Consider the following 20,396-nt stretch of genomic DNA (forward strand, 5'->3'; position numbering starts at 1 on the left):
ATCCTGCCGCAATTCCTCTGCCCTGCTTGTTCTTTTCTTTGGTTTTCTTTTTTCTCTCTTGTTTCCTTTCTCTCTCCCCTTAGCCCTAGAGGCAAATCCTGGAGCAGCGGCAGGTGTGGGCAGCGGGTCCTGGAGCAGTGCGCAGGCAGCGAGTCCTGGCGCAGCGCACAGGCAGCATGTCCTGGAGCAGTGCATGGGCAGAGTGTCCTGGAGCAGTGCATGGGCAGTGAATCCTGGAGCAGATGCATGGGCAGAGAGAACTGGTGCAGCGCACGGGCAGAGAGTCCTGAAACAGTGCAAGGGCAGAGAGTCCTGGAGCAGTGCATGGGCAGAGGGTCCTGGCGCAGTGCAAGGGCAGCGAGTCCCGGCGCAGCGCATGGGCAGAGAGTCCTGGCGTAGTGCAACGGCAGCAAGTCATGGAGCAGTGCATGGGCAGCGAGTCCTGACGCAGTGCAAGGGCAGAGAATCCTGGAGCAGTGCATGGGCAGTGAGCCCTGGAGCAGTGCATGGGCAGAGAGTCCGGGTGCAGCGCAAGGGCAGCGCAGCGCAGCGCAGCGCACGGGCAGAGACTCCTGGTGTAATGCAAGGGCAGAGAGTCCTGGAGCAGTGCATGGGCAGAGTGTCCTGACGCAGTGCATGGGCAGAGAGTCCTGGAGCAGTGCATGGGCAGAGAGTCCGGGTGCAGCGCAAGGGCAGCAAGTCCCAGCGCAGCACATGGGCAGAGAGTCCTGGTGTAGTGCAAGGGCTGCAAGTCCTGGAGCAGTGCATGGGCAGTGAGTCCGGGTTCAGTGCATGGGCAGTGAGTCCTGGAGCAGTGCATGGGCAGTGAGTCCTGGAGCAGTGCATGGGCAGAGAGTCCTGGTGCAGTGCAAGGGCAGCGAGTCCCAGCGGAGCGCATGGGCAGAGAGTCCTGGTGTAGTGCAAGGGCAGCGAGTCCTGACGCAGTGCATGGGCAGAGAGTCCTGAAACAGTGCACAGGCAGAGAGTCCTGGAGCAGTGCATGGGCAGCGAGTCCTCATGCAGTGCATGAGCAGAGAGTCTGGGCGCAGTGCACAGGCAGTGAGTCCTGAAACAGTGCATAGGCAGAGAGTCCTGGAGCAGTGCATGGTCAGCGAGTCCTGATGCAGTGCATGGGCAGAGAGTCCGGGCGCAGTGCACTGACAGTGAGTCCTGGCGCAGTGCATAGGCACAGAGTCCTGGCACAGCGCATGGGCAGAGAGTCCTGAAACAGTGCACAGGCAGAGAGTCCTGGAGCAGTGCATGTGCAGAGAGTCGTGGAGCAGTGCATGGGCAGAGGGTCCTGGCGCAGTGCAAGGGCAGCGAGTCCCGGCGCAGCGCATGGGCAGAGAGTCCTGGCGTTGTGCAACGGCAGCAAGTCATGGAGCAGTGCATGGGCAGCGAGTCCTGACGCAGTGCAAGGGCAGAGAATCCTGGAGCAGTGCATGGGCAGTGAGCCCTGGAGCAGTGCATGGGCAGAGAGTCTGGGTGCAGCGCAAGGGCAGCGCAGCGCACGGGCAGAGAGTCCTGGTGTAGTGCAAGGGCAGAGAGTCCTGGAGCAGTGCATGGGCAGAGTGTCCTGACGCAGTGCATGGGCAGAGAGTCCTGGAGCAGTGCATGGGCAGAGAGTCCGGGTGCAGCGCAAGGGCAGCAAGCCCCAGCGCAGCGCATGGGCAGAGAGTCCTGGTGTAGTGCAAGGGCTGCAAGTCCTGGAGCAGTGCATGGGCAGTGAGTCCGGGTTCAGTGCATGGGCAGTGAGTCCTGGAGCAGTGCATGGGCAGTGAGTCCTGGAGCAGTGCATGGGCAGAGAGTCCTGGTGCAGTGCAAGGGCAGCGAGTCCCAGCGGAGCGCATGGGCAGAGAGTCCTGGTGTAGTGCAAGGGCTGCAAGTCCTGGAGCAGTGCATGGGCAGAGAGTCCTGGTGCAGTGCAAGGGCAGCGAGTCCTGACGCAGTGCATGGGCAGAGAGTCCTTGTATAGTGCATGGGCAGAGAGTCCTGAAACAGTGCACAGGCAGAGAGTCCTGGAGCAGTGCATGGGCAGCGAGTCCTCATGCAGTGCATGAGCAGAGAGTCTGGGCGCAGTGCACAGGCAGTGAGTCCTGGCGCAGTGCATAGGCAGAGAGTCCTGGCACAACGCACGGGCAGAGAGTCCTGAAACAGTGCATAGGCAGAGAGTCCTGGAGCAGTGCATGGTCAGCGAGTCCTGATGCAGTGCATGGGCAGAGAGTCCGGGCGCAGTGCACTGACAGTGAGTCCTGGCGCAGTGCATAGGCACAGAGTCCTGGCACAGCGCATGGGCAGAGAGTCCTGAAACAGTGCACAGGCAGAGAGTCCTGGAGCAGTGCATGTGCAGAGAGTCGTGGAGCAGTGCATGGGCAGTGAGCCCTGGAGCAGTGCAAGGGCAGAGAGTCATGGAGCAGTGCATGGGCTGAGAGTCCGGGTGCAGTGCATGGGCAGTGAGCCCTGGAGCAGTGCAAGGGCAGAGAGTCCTGGAGCAGAGCATGGGCTGTGAGTCCGGGTGCAGTGCATGGGCAGTGAGCCCTGGAGCAGTGCATGGGCAGAGAGTCCTGGAGCAGTGCAAGGGCAGAGAGTCCTGGGGCAGTGCATGGGCAGAGAGTCCTGGAGCAGTGCATGGGCAGCGAGTCTGGAAGCAGTGCATGGGCAGAGAGTCCTGGCGCAGCGCAATGGCAACGAGTCCCAGCACAGCACATGGGCAGAGAGTCCTGGTGTAGTGCAAGGGCAGAGAGTCCTGGAGCAGTACATGGGCAGCGAGTCCTGATGCAGTACATGGGCAGAGAGTCCTGGAGCAGTGCAAGGGCAGAGAATCCTGGAGCAATGCATGGGCAGCGAGCCCTGACGCAGTGCATGGGCAGAGAGTCCTGGAGCAGTGCATGGGCAGCGAGTCTGGGTGCAGTGCATGGGCAGCACGGTGGCACAGTGATTAGCACTGCTGCCTCATAGCGTTAGAGACGCGGGTTCAATTCCCGCCTCAGGCGACTGACTGTGTGGAGTTTGCACGTTCTCCCCGTGTCTGTGTGGGTTTCCTCCGGGTGCTCCGGTTTCCTCCCACAGTCCAAAGATGTGCAGATCAGGTGAATTGGCCTTGCTAAATTGCCCGTAGTGTTAGGTAAGGGATAAATGTAGGGGTATGGGTGGGTTGCGCTTCGGCGGGACGGTGTGGACTTGTTGGGCCGATGGGCCTGTTTCCACACTGTAAGTAATCTAATCTAATCTAATCTAAGGCAGTGAGCCCTGGAGCAGTGCATGGGCAGAGAGTCCTGGAGCAGTGCATGGGCAGAGAGTCCTGGAACAGTGCATGGGCAGCGAGTCCGGGTGCAGTGCATGGGCAGTGAGCCCTGGAACAGTGCATGGGCAGAGATACCTGGAGCAGTGCATGGGCAGAGAGTCCTGGAGCAGTGCATGGGCAGTGAGTCCTGGAGCAATGCATAGGCAGAGAGTCCTGGCGCAGCGCAATGGCAACAAGTCCCAGCATAGCACATGGGCAGAGAATCCTGGTGTAGAGCAAGGGCAGAGAGTCCTGGAGCAGTGCATGGTCAGCGAGTCCTGACGTAGTACATGGGCAGTGAGTCCTGGAGCAGTGCATGGGCAGCGAGTCTGGGTGCAGTGCATGGGCAGTGAGCCCTGCAGCAGTGCATGGGCAGAGAGTCCGGGTGCAGTGCATGGGCAGTGAGCCCTGGAACAGTGCATGGGCAGCGAGCCCTGATGCAGTGCATGGGCAGAGAGTCCTGGAACAGTGCATGGGCAGCGAGTCTGGGTGCAGTGCATGGGCAGTGAGCCATGAAACAGTGCATGGGCAGAGAGTCCTGGAGCAGTGCATGGGCAGAGAGTCCTGGCGCAGCACATGGGCAGAGAGTCCTGGTGTAGTGCAAGGGCAGAGAGTCCTGGAGCAGAGAATGGGCAGCGAGACCTGACGCAGTACATGGGCAGAGAGTCCTGGAGCAGTGCATGGGCAGAGAGTCCTGGTACAGTGCGTGGGCAGTGAGTCCGGGTGCAGTGCATGGGCAGAGAGTCCTGGAGCAGTGCATGGGCAGAGAGTCCTGGCGCAGCACATGGGCAGAGAGTCCTGGTGTACTGCAAGGGCAGAGAGTCCTGGAGCAGAGAATGGGCAGCGAGACCTGACGCAGTACATGGGCAGAGAGTCCTGGAGCAGTGCATGGGCAGAGAGTCCTGGTACAGTGCGTGGGCAGCGAGTCCGGGTGCAGTGCATGGGCAGTGAGCCCTGGAGCAGTGCATGGTCAGAGAGTCCGAGTGCAGTGAATGGGCAGTGAGCCCTGGAGCAGTGCATGGGCAGAGAGTCCTGGCGCAGCGCAAGGGCAGCGAGTCCTGACACAGTGCACAGGCAGAGAGTCCTGGCACAGTGCACGGGCAGAGAGTCCTGGCACAGTGTACGGGCAGCGAGTCCTGAAACAGTGCACAGGCAGAGAGCCCTGGAGCAGTGCATGGGCAATCAGTCTTGGAGCAGTGCATGGGCAGAGAGTCCTGGTGCAGTGCAAGGGCAGCGAGTCCTGGCGCAGCACCTGGGCAGCGGGTTTTGGAGCAGTGCACGGGCAGAATACCCTGGAGCAATGCATGGGCAGTGAGCCCTGGAGCAGTGCACGGGCAGTGAGCCCTGGAGCAATCCATGGGCAGTGAGCCCTGGAGCAGTGCACGGGCTATGAGACCTGGAACAGTGCACGAGCAGTGAGCCCTGGAGCAGTGCATGGGCAGAATGTCTTGGAGCAGTGCATGGGCAGAGTGCTGTGGAGCAGATGCATGGGCAGAGAGTCCTGGAGCAGTGCACAGGCAGGGGGTCCTGGCGCAGCGCACAGGCAGAGAGTCCTGGAGCAGTGCATGGGCAAAGTGTCCTGAAACAGTGCACAGGCAGAGGGTCCTGGAGCAATGCATGGGCAGAGAGTTCTGAAGCAGTGCACAGGCAGAGAGTCCTGGCACAGCACACAGGCAGAGAGTCCTGGAGCAGTGCATGGGCAGAGAGTCCTGGAACAGTGCATGGGCAGCGAGTCCGGGTGCAGTGCATGGGCAGTGAGCCCTGGAACAGTGCATGGGCAGAGAGTCCTCGAGCAGTGAATGGGCAGTGAGCCCTGGAGCAGTGCATGGGCAGAGATACCTGGAGCAGTGCATGGGCAGAGAGTCCTGGAGCAGTGCATGGGCAGTGAGTCCTGGAGCAGTGCATGGGCAGAGAGTCCTGGCGCAGCGCAATGGCAACAAGTCCCAGCATAGCACACGGGCAGAGAATCCTGGTGTAGTGCAAGGGCAGAGAGTCCTGGAGCAGTGCATGGGCAGCGAGTCCTGACGCAGTACATGGGCAGAGAATCCTGGAGCAGTGCATGGGCAGCGAGTCTGGGTGCAGTGCATGGGCAGTGAGCCCTGCAGCAGTGCATGGGCAGAGAGTCTGGGTGCAGTGCATGGGCAGTGAGCCCTGGAACAGTGCATGGGCAGTGAGCCCTGATGCAGTGCATGGGCAGAGAGTCCTGGAGCAGTGCATGGGCAGCGAGTCTGGGTGCAGTGCATGGGCAGTGAGCCCTGCAGCAGTGCATGGGCAGAGAGACGGGTGCAGTGCATGGGCAGTGAGCCCTGGAACAGTGCATGGGCAGAGAGTCCTGGAGCAGTGCATGGGCAGAGAGTCCTGGCGCAGCACATGGGCAGAGAGTCCTGGTGTAGTGCAAGGGCAGAGAGTCCTGGAGCAGAGAATGGGCAGCGAGACCTGACGCAGTACATGGGTAGAGAGTGCTGGAGCAGTGCATGGGCAGAGAGTCCTGGAACAGTGCGTGGGCAGCGAGTCCGGGTGCAGTGCATGGGCAGTGAGCCCTGGAGCAGTGCATGGTCAGAGAGTCCGAGTGCAGTGAATGGGCAGTGAGCCCTGGATCAGTGCACTGGCAGAGAGTCCTGGCGCAGCGCAATGGCAGCGAGTCTCAGCGCAGCGCATGGGCAGAGAGTCTTGGTGTAGTGGAAGAGCAGCAGGTCCTGGAGCAGTGCATGGGCAGAGAGTCCTGGAACAGTGCGTGGGCAGCGGGTCCGGGTGCAGTGCATGGGCAGTGAGCCCTGGAGCAGTGCATGGTCAGAGAGTCCGAGTGCAGTGAATGGGCAGTGAGCCCTGGAGCAGTACATGGGCAGAGAGTCCGGGTGCAGCGCAAGGGCAGCGAGTCCTGACACAGTGCACAGGCAGAGAGTCCTGGCACAGCGCACGGGCAGAGAGTCCTGGCACAGTGTACGGGCAGCGAGTCCTGAAACAGTGCACAGGCAGAGAGCCCTGGAGCAGTGCATGGGCAATCAGTCCTGGAGCAGTGCATGGGCAGCGAGTTTTGGAGCAGTGCACGGGCAGAATGCCCTGGAGCAATGCATGGGCAGTGAGCCCTGGAGCAGTGCACGGGCAGTGAGCCCCGGAGCAATGCATGGGCAGTGAGCCCTGGAGCAGTGCACGGGCAGTGAGACCTGGAACAGTGCACGAGCAGTGAGCCCTGGAGCAGTGCATGGGCAGAATGTCTTGGAGCAGTGCATGGGCAGAGTGCTGTGGAGCAGATGCATGGGCAGAGAGTCCTGGAGCAGTGCACAGGCAGGGGGTCCTGGCGCAGTGCACAGGCAGAGAGTCCTGGAGCAGTGCATGGGCAAAGTGTCCTGAAACAGTGCACAGGCAGAGGGTCCTGGAGCAATGCATGGGCAGAGAGTTCTGAAGCAGTGCACAGGCAGAGAGTCCTGGCGCAGCGCACAGGCAGAGAGTCCTGGAGCAGTGCATGGGCAGAGAGTCCTGGAACAGTGCATGGGCAGCGAGTCCGGGTGCAGTGCACGGGCAGTGAGTCCTGGAGCAGTGCATGGGCAAAGAGTCCTGAAACAGTGCACAGGCAGAGGGTCCTGGAGCAATGCATGGGCAGAGAGTTCTGAAGCAGTGCACAGGCAGAGAGTCCTGGCGCAGCGCACAGGCAGAGAGTCCTGGAGCAGTGCATGGGCAGTGAGTCCTGGAGCAGTGCATGGGCAGTGAGCCCTGGAGCAGTGCACGGGCAGAGAGTACTGGCACACTGCATGGGCAGCAAGTAAGTAAGGGCATTGAGTTTGAGAGCAGTGTGGGCAGTGAGTCCCGGATGGAGGCCAGTATGGTGAAGGCTGTCCTGGAACTTAGCTTGGACAGCTGAAAGCTGGTATGGAGTGGAATGGAGCTTGGAGCGAAGTGGAAACAGCTATTGGACTGCGGTCTGGTCCAGCAGTCAGACAAGGTGCAGAGGCCCTGCACTGAGTTGCTACACTGTAAAGTTTATTGGAAATATCTCACTGTAATGTCAACCCTTTAATAATGTCTTATTTCTAACCTATTTTTTAAACTCTGTAAAGTAATACAACTATTTTCTATTCCTCTTTTATATCCAAGATTTGTACCGAAGATGGAGCCATAAGAGGCAGTCATCGAAAAAGCTTTTCACGATTCTCCTACAAAGAATTACACATGACAGTAAAGGTTGTCTACTCTATTGACTGATGTGATTTAGCACTGTGCTATATTTGACCTCCATGCCCCTTGCTGTGGCATTGTTCTCAATTCTTTACCAGTTGCCCAAGTGGTATGCACATGGGAACAGGACAAGGATCGTGCGCAATGTCATTTATGGTTAACCAGCCTCCCAAATGTGTTATCCAGAGCCAAACAGGAAGAATGCTTCTGAGGGCACCTGGCAAGCACGGAACTGAGACCTGAAAGAAGCCATTGTCCTCAACAAACCAGAAAGAGAGGAAAGAGATAAAAATCAACTAACAATGTGAAACAAATGCTCCATTTAATCCATGAAGAAGTGAGAATAAATGAATGTCCAACTGTTTTTTAAACTCAATATGTATTTTAAATTAATCCTGATATGTTATCAAACTATCACATTGATATTGCCTATCAAAAGCCTTTTCCAGTTGTCAAAATTTTAAATCAAAAGAGAATTAGATCATCTTATACATGACACAATTTATAAATGTACACAGCATGTGCTTTACCAAAGAAGCTTACTCTTTCAAATAAGTTAGAGACCTATAATCAGAATATAGATTTGTAACACTACCTAAGAGGTGTAAGAATGTCAAGACAATTCACTATTTTTTCTTAATATATGTGAAAAACTGTCAACCATTATAACTGATCCTCTTTGTCATTGTTTTTCTCCATTACTGGTGGTAGTTTGGTCAGCTTAGTTTGGTGGCTAGAAAAAAATGTACATGCAATAAATGAAGACATGTTTTATGAAATGTAACATGAGCTGTCAGGTAAGGCCAACAGACCGTGACATAAGCTGCCAGTCAAGCTGACACAGTGCGAGTGGCTTTGAGAGCTGACAATTAGAGTGACATTTTATGTGACAGAACAGGAGCCACTGGCAATCAAAACAAAAGGAAGCAATGCAGAGGATCATACCAAGACTGGTCAAAAACATTGTTGCTTCCCTAATTACTCAACTCTGACAAACTCAAATGTGGCCAATTCTTTTATTTGGTACCTAATTTTATGAGGCATCATGTTAACTTAGTGAAAGAACAATCTTCATGAACAAATACTGTCTATTCACTGTAACACATTATTATTAATTTGGAATTTCATAGAAACAGCAGATAGGCTATATTAAAAAGGATGGAACAAATGCGACATATTTAAAACACCAACTGTTTTGACATCCTGCCTCTTTATCTAATGCTTTTGTCCATACTCATTAATTTATATGATTTCCCTAGCAACTGCAAATTCCCCTCATTTCACTTTAATAACACAAGAAAAGCCACATGTCCTGTGATTACAAGTATTAGGAAATCCTGCAAGTCCAGTTCCACTATATACTTTGCTAAGTCATCTGAAGGCTTTGGGCAAAAATGTCAAAATGCGTTGATACCATTCATCAGTTTTAGAGGAGTGAAAATATTGGATTGGTGGGGGTACATTTATTTTCATGTTCAAGGCGGTAAGGGACTTTGTCATGCAATCCTATGAGAGATATGAATGGATGAAAATGTGAATATGTATGCTGTCCCTAATATAGACAATGTACCAAGCCACTTTGATGAATGGAGGTTTTTTTTGGGAGGGGATGTCTACGTGTAGTGATAGGGTAGGAGCAGTGGGACAGACAAATAAAATGGATACTCTCAAAAGGAAATTATGCACGTTCTTGGTGGAAAGAATAACAAAGAACAGAAAGATTGGCTGTAATGATACACATAGCTTGTTTTTTGACAAGTCAATAGTGAAATGGAGAATTAAAGGATTTGGAAAGATAGTGGAAGGTTTTGTTTTCAATACTTGATGAAGAAATAGGATGATGCACAGAATATTAGAAGAGCAGAATGTTTTAGGGACGTGCAAAGTGTGTGGGGTAGCATATATCATAAAGAGTGACAATATGAAAAGTAAGACATTGCTCAGGACAGAATTTAGACTTTTGAAGTTTGAACACATTGGAATAGTGGAGGTTATATGATAGAGACTGGTAAGTGGAGACTGGAGAAATTGAATTTTGAAATGTGAGTGAGGGTTTCAGTGATATCTGACTAAAATTTGGGTTGAGATAGGTGATCATACTGAGGTCTATAGAATCACTTTTAATGACCGATATGATTTGGGGTTTGATCTCAGCACTGACAATATTTTGCAGCGTTCTTCAGTCTGAGTGCTGAGGATAGTTTAGAATAATGGACTCAAAAATTTGCTGATAGTAGTTTAAAGCAGACAAAGCAATTCATCCTGTCTTATAGACAATCATTGAGAGAATATTTTGACATATTCATAGTTTCACATTGTTTAGCTCGTCTCAGAAGTTGTTTTGTGATGAGGGAAAGCATGGGGTTAAGTTGATCAAGAGTCTGTAGGTTACATTGATAAGGAAGAGAGAACAGCCAAGGTTAGATCCTTGCTAATTCCTTGTTTGACTTCAGCAAAGCAAGAGAAATCTCTGGCAGAGATATGCTTCCAGTGTTTGAAAAGTTTGAAATGGAACCTTAATCAGACTAGCTTTATAGATCGGTAGAATACGACTAAACAGTAATGGTGATGCAAATGAATTTAAGGCTAACCCTGACTTTGTTCCACACACTCTGCCCATTTAAATCTCTCGCTATGTTAAACTTTTTATAACATTTTGAAATTATACTGATTTATATCAGAGTGAATTCAGGCATATCTGGATCAAATAGTTAATTGAACTTACTGAGAGGGCTCAGAGCAGAATGGCAATGCTGGTGAGATCGCAGATGGCTGCAGATGCCTGTGAAGACACGCTTCAAAGTTCACTGCCTTTAAGAAAGCAAAACAAAACACTGAACTACAAACGGTCATTATGAAAAATAATTTTGTTTGAAACCTAGCTATGTTGCTTTTAAAGATTTTTTACAAGTTTCAGCCACTTGTCTTAGAGAGTACATTTGAACATGTAATTTCAAATAATTATAGTTATGTAATTGTAATTGAAAAAGCAATAAAGCCAAATTTTCATATAATACTATTTTCATCAGTATAATGGTAACACAATACATTTGCGCTCATTGTGTTCTGTTCAACTTTTCAAATACCTTTCCTTTGCTCCTTTCTGATGGAGCTGACCACTATAGGTCAGACACTCTTAAACTGCCATACTGGTTAAAGTGACTTTACTTAACATAAACCAGGGTTCAGACTTGGTACTTTCAAATCTGTGTGGCTCAGCGTCTTTACATAGAACCAACAGAACATCTGATTACATTTTGAAATACATGAGGGAATCTATTTTGAGGAACTGCCACCTGGCATTATTTATCAACAGATGGTTGGAAATTGAGTGCTTGTACCTTCACATCCAATGCAAGTTCAGGTTTGTCATCGAGGAAACGTACAAAGAAGTAATTATCGGATTTTTGTAAGAAATAACACTTGCACAAGTAAGTAAAACTACACATATGAAATCTCAGTTATAATTGCTTCAAAGTTGAATGAGAACAGATAACCATGACCTACCAGAACTTTGAACTCCTTATTGTTTGCAGACCAGGATTTAAAAAAAAATGATCATCACCTAATAGTTCAATTGCCTTGCTGCTTCAATAAGCTGCTTATCAAAATAAAGGTATGAGATTTTAATGGAAAAAAATAAATTTGTCAAAAGTTTCTGTGTAACACTGCTACAAGAGCAGAGTTGTGCCATAATTTTGTTGTCAAATGCTGCTCACTTACATTATTCCTTGTAAGTTTTATTTGCACAAATGTACATATATGTTGCTGAAATATCACTTAGTTCATTTTCAAAATGCTACTCACCTGGAGATGATCAGAGATAGCAGATTTGCTGTAATTACATTGATTCAGATTGATGTTAGTCTTATTAGGATCAATTGGATCATGATTTTGTCCCTACTTTTCCTACCAGTACTGTACCTTTTATCTCATGATTTTCAGTCCAGTGTCAGGACCATAATTCCCAGGGCAATTGAGTCAAAAGTAACCTAGAGCTTGGATGTTTGATCCAGGGCGAGGGAGCACGGATTCATGGATGTCAAGACAAATGACCCAAAAATAATGAGGAGGCTGCTGGATGTGAGATAGGCTGGGCGGAAGGACTGCCTCTGTGCACAGTACTTTAAGTTAAGAGAGAGATAGAAACTCCACCAGCCCACATACGTCACATTCCCCCCAACCTCCAAACAACATGAGCTTCCAAACCCTTGATGCCAAGCTATACCCTGCTACCCATCCTTAGGGCCTTCTATAGACCTATGTCAAGTTAGTGCCAAAGTATGCAGATCCATTCCGTCACACGCTCCTTTCTCTTTATATCTACCATCCCTACTCCCTCGGTATCCATCATGGCAGACCTCAGGACAAATGCTGAGATTAAATTAAGAGTGTCAATTGATGAATTTCTGATTTTAAAAATTCCATTGATAAAAGCTTATTTAATAACCTTAGAAAAATAATAACTGGAATTAATAAACATAATTCAAAGATTTTAGAGCCAGTTGGAATTGTTAATCAAAGAATAATAATTAAATGTTATGAAATCAGTTCCAAAGCAACTTTGTAATGTAAACCCTCAGGCTTATGTTAACAGACAGGGTGAAATAACAAACACTTACGGAAATACTGAAGACATCATTTTTAAATGCCTTGACAAGTTTACATTTTCCTGTCCCTTTGAAGCCCTCTTGAGAGGTCCCTTTGATAATTCCATTGAGCTCCTAATGGCTGTTCTCTTGAGAATTTCAATGAATTTCCCTCAGATGTACAAATTTAAACCTACTATCATTCCCACATCCCACTGTGAGAATTCCTCAATATAACTTCTACTACCATTTTTGCAATGTCAGGGAGTCACTGTGTCTTTATAAATGTTCCATTCACTGACCTTAATATGCATTATTGATACATCGATGGCTATAAATGTTAATTTTCATAACATCAATAAGATAAAGAAGGGCTTCAAGAGCAAAGATACTATATGTTCTCAATTTCCACAGACCTACGTAATTATGATAGCTTTTAATGACATGCTTTACTTTCGAGTCCACTGCGGCAAGCCTTTTCAGGAAATTCTCACCCAAAGTTCCATTGGCAAAATTAATGTAATTTTGAAAAGGAAATCTGAGGAAATCTTTGGCCTGTGTTCAGTCCATTGTAAATACAGGCACACGATCTTTTATCTGAAATTCCAAATTCTGAAAAGCTCTGAAATCCGAAGTTTCTTTTGTGAAGTATTTTTTGTATAACAAGGTGGCTTGGTGTGTGAATAGGTGACTTAACTCCACAACCACTTGATCCACATCACTCAGATGTGATGTAGTGGCGTGACCCAGCACTGGCAGACGTCAATTGAGACTCATTGTTTGTACTAGTCACACGTGGGTCTGCTGTTTGGTAAGATTTTTCTTATTTCACTGTGAAAATGTCATTCATTCCGAAATCCGAAAAATTCTGAAACCCAAGAAACAAATGGCCTCAAAGATTTCAGATAAAGGATGGTGTACCATAATTCATCAATTTTATTTCCTTGAATGCTTGAAGTCATAGAGTCATAGAGATGTACAGCATAGAAGTAGACCTTCCAGTCTAACTCATCCATGCTGACCAGATATCCTATGTGAATCTAGTCCCGTTTGCTAGCATTTGGCCCATTTCCCTCTAAACCCTTCCTCCTCACATACCTATCCAGATGCCTTTTAAATGTTGTAATTGTACCAGCCTCCACCACTTCCTCTGGCAGCTCATTCCATACACACACTACCCTCTGTGTTAAAAAGTTGCCCCTTAGGTCCCTTTTAAATCTTTCCCCTTTCACCTTAAACCTGTGCCCTCTAGTTTTGGACTACCACACCTCAGGGAAAAGACATTGCCTACTTAACCTATCCATGCCCCTCACAATTTTATAAATCTCTGTAGTGTCACCTGTCAGCCTCCAATTTCCAGAGAAAATAACCCCAGTTTATTCAGCCTCTCACCAAAGCTCAAACCCTCCAACCCTGTCAACAAACTCATAAATCTTTTCTGAAACCTTTCAAGTTTCATTCCATCCTTCCAATAGCAAGGAGACCAGAATTGCATGCAATATTCCAAAAATGGCCTAACCAATGTTCTGTACAGTTGCAACAAGACCTCCCAACTCCTGTACGCAATACTCTGACCAATAAAGACAAACATACAAAACATCTTCACTATCCTGTCCTCCTGTGACTCCACTTTCAAGGAGCTATGAACCTGCACTCGGTGGTCTCTTTATTCAGCAATGTTCCTCAGGACCTTAAAATTAAGCGCATCAGTCTGGCCTGATTTGTTTTTCCAAATGCAGCACCTCACATTTATCTAAATTAAATTCCATATGCCACACCACAGCCCATTGGCCCATCTGGTCAAGGTCTTGTAGTACGCTGAGGTAATCTTCTTCGCTATCCATTATATCTCCAATTTTAGTGCCATCTGGAAATTTACTAACCATGCCTCCCATGTTCACATCCTTGTGACTTCTTTTCTATATTTTAATAAATATTTGTTTTTTTCTCTGTTTAGTCTTGTATTTTTTCCCCAGTTAGACAATATAGTCATTGTTTACCAAATTATGCAAATCCATTGCTTCCAAGCAACAACACCCTCAAATCAATGACAGAGTTAAATGACAGAGTTCGATTACAAATTCCAAAGAAAATATTTGTCTCTTCCCAAGAGAATTGCAACCGTATCCATCAAACTAGCACTTGGTAAATTCTCTGCCTTCTTCCCAGAAAAGCAAATCAACAAAGTCGATCGTGGGTTCATTCTCCTAACACTCCCTCGCCCCCTCCCAACCCAGCAACAAGTGTCAATGAACCCATAAATAGCTCTGGGGTCACCCCTACAACAAAGGATTAATGTGCTACAAAGCAAAGCCACACATGGTGTGAGATTCTGACCCTTTATTCTCGCTCTGACTGTTTCACACCTCCCCACTGCTTTTTGTCTCATCAGTTCTCCAATCTTCTCTGCAACATCCACTGATTTATCCCTTTCTAATTTAACATCTTGAGGGAGTATTGTACTTGTTTAATTAATTGCTGCTCCACAATGACTAGACTTGCATGTATCAGTGGTGCTGCATTGGATGAATGGTTTTATTTTCCAAATGTAATTCTTCGTAAACTCAACCACAGCATGAGGAAGGTATTCTTTGCATCTGACTGCATTTAGCAAATGTGTCATAAAAATCTTATTAGCTGCAAAAAAAATTGTCTTTTCCTTGATAATGTTTCTCTCTGACATGCTGACAGATATCATCTGCACAATCTGTTGAGATCAGATGTTTGGTGTCACCTTTAGCTATTTGCCCTAACACAGATTTATGACAAAGGGCATTACATGATGATCAGAAAAATCTGCTTTCTTTCTTCAGCATTGACCTACCTAATTCTTATTACAGGAAATCCCCTGAAGAAAACAGGGGAAGGAGACCCTTGTTGTGTTTCAATTTGTATCTGCATCTGTGCGTTCACACTGGTAATTTTGGTATTGCAAATTTTGCACTGTTGCATTACTGTATGACATTACCAATTTTGTTTGGAAAGATGAAAACAAAAAGAGTATTTCTCTTTACTCACTCTTTAATTTTTGTTATTTTATTGTTGAAGATATTGAAGTGAAAATGTGGCAAGATGAGGAATAATTAATCAATAACCTGCCTTACCTCCTGCTCTATTTTCTTGATACTGTCCTCACACCCGCAAATACTGTCTACTAAATAAATGGGCAAATTCATTCATCCTGTGATCACACTAGGGAATAACATTGAAGGGAGATAAGGCTACAACACTGCAATGTCAATTTTAAACTCCTATCATGTTTTGGAATCTGTTGATCATTGTTTCTCAAAGAAAGGTTTTGGAGTTTTAAAAAAAGTCACCTTTGAATGTTAAATTTCAATGCATGACAGCTAAGATAAGAATGAGATAACTTTGATGATATTTCTACATAGACTGTAAATAACAAGAAATTCATTAGCTTTCCGTGGCAATTATGTCAGAACCTTTCTGGCTGTGAACACTGCAAGATAAAAGATGAGAGGAGACATTGGCAGTCAAAGATTTGCAACAAAAATCTGAGGTGGTTAGGTCTAGCAAATGCAGACAGGAGCATAAAGGGAAAGCTGGGAAATGATTCTTTCTTGAGATTGTGAAATAAAATGCAGGAATATTGCATCGGAATCACTGGTGATTATTTAGGTTTTTGAAAATAGTACAAATGCAATTATTTCAGATACGCTGTTGTTTGCGCACTTCTCCCAATTCTTGTTTCCATTTGTGATTAAAATCAAAAGTTGTGATAATGGGCAGATCTATTATCACTGCTAGTACACTATTATTAAAAATTAAATTACAACATTATGGTATGCATAAGAAAGTGTCCAGTTTGTGATAACACAATGCAAGAGGAATATGTGCAGATTAAGACAATGAATTTAATTTTAAATATTATTGTCAATTTATGTAAACAGGATATAAAGCATATTAATGCTTCTTATTTGGTCAGAGAAATTGAAGAAGTGCCCATTCAAGATTCACAGACCTCTGATTCACATCACAATGGGACATGGCTGAGACACCTTTCAGTTAAACTGGTAGACTAAATATGAATAAGCACAGAAAAAGCTGAGCCTCTAAGAAACTCAGACCACATTATGGAACTGACAAGCTCTCCTAGACCTAAGAAATACAAAAAGACAAGTCGAACTTGAAACAATTTTCAGTTATACTTACCGGCATGTAACAGGGAGCTGAGTTTATCCCTCTGTAACATATTAAGCTGTGGCTGCTGTTCAATTGACAAAAAAAAGAAATCCTCTGCCACTCACAGTTGCAATGATTTGGAGTGTCTTCATTGCAATGAAGTTTGCTATCTCAATGTAGGCAGGTACGTTTTTCTGCTAAACAACAAGTGCAAGCACATAATTTCTAGCAGCATAACCAAAATAAGTAGGCAGTAAGCTTTCGACTGAGTACACACCAGAAAGAACAAGTAATCATGAATTACTACAATGCATCAGCTCTCTGAATGAGCATTAGGAGTCAATGCCATTATCTTGCCTTTTCCTCAGAATCATGGCTTTTTTTCTGATTAAATAATCATCGAACACCTTTGTGCCTCAATTGAAACCACTTCCTGCAACACTTCCAGGCAGGGTTTTTCAGACGCTAACAACCCACTTTGTAAAAACATTTGTTCTTCTTGTATCACATGCGCTTCTTTTGCAAATTACATTATATCTCATTCTCAATCTTTTTTTGGAGAGAACTGTTTCTTCCTATCTATTCAGTGGAGACCACTCATGATCTGTATACTTTTATCAAATTTTCTCTTATTCTTCTCCACTCCAAGGGAAGTAGTGCAAACCTCTTCAACCATTCTTCAAAACTCAAGTTTATTGTCCCAGAAACTGTTCTCATAAACCTCTTCCGCACTCTCTTCAATGCATTCACATCCTTCCTAAAGTATGGCAGCCAGAACTGTACACAATACTCCAGTTGAGAATTGACTTGTGTCTTAACAAATTCAACACAACCTCCTTATTCTGTACTCTATGTCCCTGCTAATAAAGCCGAGGATATTGTATGGCTTGGACAGCATCTTCTTTCCTCATAAAGTCAGATAGATGTAAAGTATTCAGTAACAGGTCAGCTGAACATCTTGCGTGCATGTGTAAACCAGCTTTTTGTATGCTAATCAGCCCTATTGCTCCTTTTGGGAAGAAAGTGAGGACTGCAGATGCTGGAGATCAGAGCTGAAAATGTGTTGCTGGAAAAGCGCAGCAGATCAGGCAGCATCCAAGGAGCAGGAGAATCGACGTTTCGGGCATGAGCCCTTCTTCAGGAATGAGGAAAGTGTGTCCAGCAGGCTAAGATAAAAGGTAGGGAGGAGGGACTTAGGGGGAGGGGCGTTGGAAATGCGATAGGTGGAAGGAGGTCAAGGTGAGGGTGATAGGCCGGAGTGGGGGTGGGGGCGGAGAGGTCAGGAAGAAGATTGCAGATTAGGAAGGCGGTGCTGAGTTCGAGGGATTTGACTCAGACAAGGTGGGGTGAGGGGAAATGAGGAAACTGGAGAAGTCTGAGTTTATCCCTTGTGGTTGGAGGGTTCCTAGGCAGAAGATGAGGCATTCTTCCTCCAACCATCGTGTTGCTATGGTCTGGCGATGGAGGAGTCCAAGGACCTGCATGTCTTTGGTGGAGTGGGAGGGGGAGTTGAAGTGTTGAGCCATGGGGTGGTTGGGTTGGTTGGTCCGGGTGTCCCAGAGATGTTCTCTGAAATGTTCCGCAAGTAGGCGGCCTGTCTCCCCAATATAGAGGAGGCCACATCGGGTGCAGCGGATGCAATAAATGATGTGTGTGGAGGTGCAGGTGAATTTGTGGCGGATATGGAAGGATCCCTTGGGGCCTTGGAGGGAAGTAAGGGGGGAGGTGTGGGCGCAAGTTTTGCATTTCTTGCGGTTGCAGGGGAAGGTGCCGGGAGGAGGTGTAGTCTAGGTAGCTCAACCTCCATTCCTTCTTTGTGTTCACATGCTTAATAACATGTGACACATGGAACAATCCAGAGACTACTACTTTTGAGGTCCAGCTTATTAACTCTGTACCAAGATCCCGAAATTCTGACAACAGGATCACATCTTCTTTTCTACCTGTTATTTGTAACAATGTGAATTATTAGTACCCATGCTTATTTTTTATTATGTTACCTTTTTTGAAATCAGTTTTAATTTGGAGCTATGAATTGTGGGCTGAGATCTGAAGGTGACCTTTGGGCTGTGAGTAGCAACTTGTCTATTTTAAGAAAGGAGAACAAACAAATTCTTACTTATTCACAATTGAATACTTTGTGATTCCCCTTTATTTGAGCTGCTAAACTTTCATTCCTAAGCCATTTTTGCTACTCTTAAATGCATTTGCACCTCCCTTCTGAAACTTCTGCATTCAGCTTGGTTCTCAATTATATTTTCTACTTGACTCCTGTCATAAGCACAATTGTGCTTATTTATTTTAATCTCTAACTTATTTTTAACCTGGAAAACTCTGGGTTTTCCTACCATCCCTACCATCCCCTTTTGAAGGAATGCACCTCAACTCTGCACAAATCATGTGTTCTTTGAAAATAATACACCACTCTGCTACCGTTTCTATCTTTAAGTTTTGGTTCTAGTCTATCCAGCTCAGCTCCACTCCTGTCACACTGAAGTTAGCTCTCTCTTAGATAATTGTTCTTACTTTGGAAAGTCCTTTATTTCTTTTACCTACCTTTTTTGGATCCTTATGACACAATATTCACTGCCCTTTAATACTCCCCCACTGACACTTGCAGTACTTGACTCATTTCATTTCCAAGAACCAGGTGTAACAGCACCTCCTTTCTTGTTGAAGTGGACACTTGTTGTAGAAAATTCTCTTCCTCACAGTCGAAGAATCCAAGCCCTAAACTGTTCTTTATTCTACCACTAACTCGGTCCACAGGATAATAATACCGCCAAGCGTAACTACTTTATAATGTTTGCAGCTCTCCATAATTTCCCTGTAGATTTCTTCGCCAAAGCATTCCCACTAGATGGCAGTCTATGGACTACACCAAGCAGTGTATGTGTTACTGTTTTGTTCCTTGGTTCTAACCAATTCAACTCTTTCCTTGAACCCACTGGGATATCTTCTTTCTGCAGTACTACAATGTTCACCTCAATACTACCACTCATCTTTTTCCTCCTTTCCTTTATTTTATGAATATCTCATGCCCAGGAACATTTGACGCTCTGTCTTGTCCTTCATTGAGCCACGTCTCTTGGTGCAGCCATCTCCTCATTCTATATGGCAACCTGCATCTGCAACTCACCCATCTTATTGGTTATATGCTATGAGTTGATATAAATACAGTGATCTAATATGTAATTCTACCTATTAACTTTCTACTCTCTATTCTAGTGCTGTCAATCTCTATTTTGTGAACCCTGAATAGTATAATATTACTGATATACTCTTCTGGTTTACACATCCTCCTGATTTAGTGTAAAAACTCCCTCATACAACTCACAAAACACCTTACAACGTCGTCACTCTTCACTCTGTCCAGATGCAACTCATCTTGTTTGTATAAGTATAATTTTCTCTGGAGAAAATCCCAGTGTCTCAGGAATCTAAAGACCTGCACCATTTTCATAAACACATATTATTCTTTGTCTTATCCATCACTCTGTGCTTAATAACATGTGACACATGGAACAATCCAGAGACTACTACTTTTGAGGTCCAGCTTATTAACTCTGTACCAAGATCCCGAAATTCTGACAACAGGATCACATCTTCTTTTCTACCTGTTATTTGTAACAATGTGAATTATTAGTACCCATGCTTATTTTTTATTATGTTACCTTTTTTGAAATCAGTTTTAATTTGGAGCTATGAATTGTGGGCTGAGATCTGAAGGTGACCTTTGGGCTGTGAGTAGCAACTTATCTATTTAAAGAAAGGAGAACAAACAAATTCTTACTTATTCATGAGGCTTGGATCTGAAAGTAAATTATAAATATTGTGTATAATTCTGGTCTCCCTCCTAGGAAAGATAGAACATAGAACATAGAACATAGAAGAATACATCTCTCTGACTCCATGTTGTTTCTTATTAAAACGTGCTTCTGTTCCTGAGAGCCTTTATGCTCAAAAAGATCGCAAATGTTGAATGTTAACTGGAACCTCAAGGGGAGTCAACCAGTTTGCCAAAGAATTTGAACTGGTTTTGATCAGAGTGTAAAATCAGAAGGCTTATACCTGTAAACATTACACAGGAGTTTGATTATTGCCTGGTTGTCCTCTCATTACCAACGTATTATAAGTTCAGAGACTAGTATCTCAGTTTTAAGAATTAAACAAATATTCCTTGAAGCCAACTGGAAGATATATGCATG

The 20,396-nt window shown here is 46.2% G+C and overlaps 1 protein-coding gene across 6 annotated transcripts in view; it reads right to left on the bottom strand.

The window, feature by feature from the left end:
* tenm1 (teneurin transmembrane protein 1) overlaps window positions 1-20,396 on the bottom strand; it is a 2,430,772-nt gene that overhangs the window by 1,214,304 nt on the left and 1,196,072 nt on the right. For 5 of the 6 annotated variants that reach the window (XM_087991977.1, XM_087991976.1, XM_043704862.2 and 2 more), the window contains exon 5: window positions 10,182-10,267. The exons of the other annotated variant lie outside the window; for it this stretch is intronic. The gene's annotated coding sequence lies outside the window, so the exon portion shown is untranslated. The remainder of the gene's footprint in view (window positions 1-10,181; window positions 10,268-20,396) is intronic. 6 annotated transcript variants of the gene reach the window in all.

The sequence above is a fragment of the Chiloscyllium plagiosum genome, unplaced genomic scaffold (assembly GCF_037043375.1).
Source record: "Chiloscyllium plagiosum isolate Xiang-an unplaced genomic scaffold, Cpla_swu_hap1 HiC_scaffold_11, whole genome shotgun sequence".
NCBI lineage: Eukaryota > Metazoa > Chordata > Chondrichthyes > Orectolobiformes > Hemiscylliidae > Chiloscyllium > Chiloscyllium plagiosum.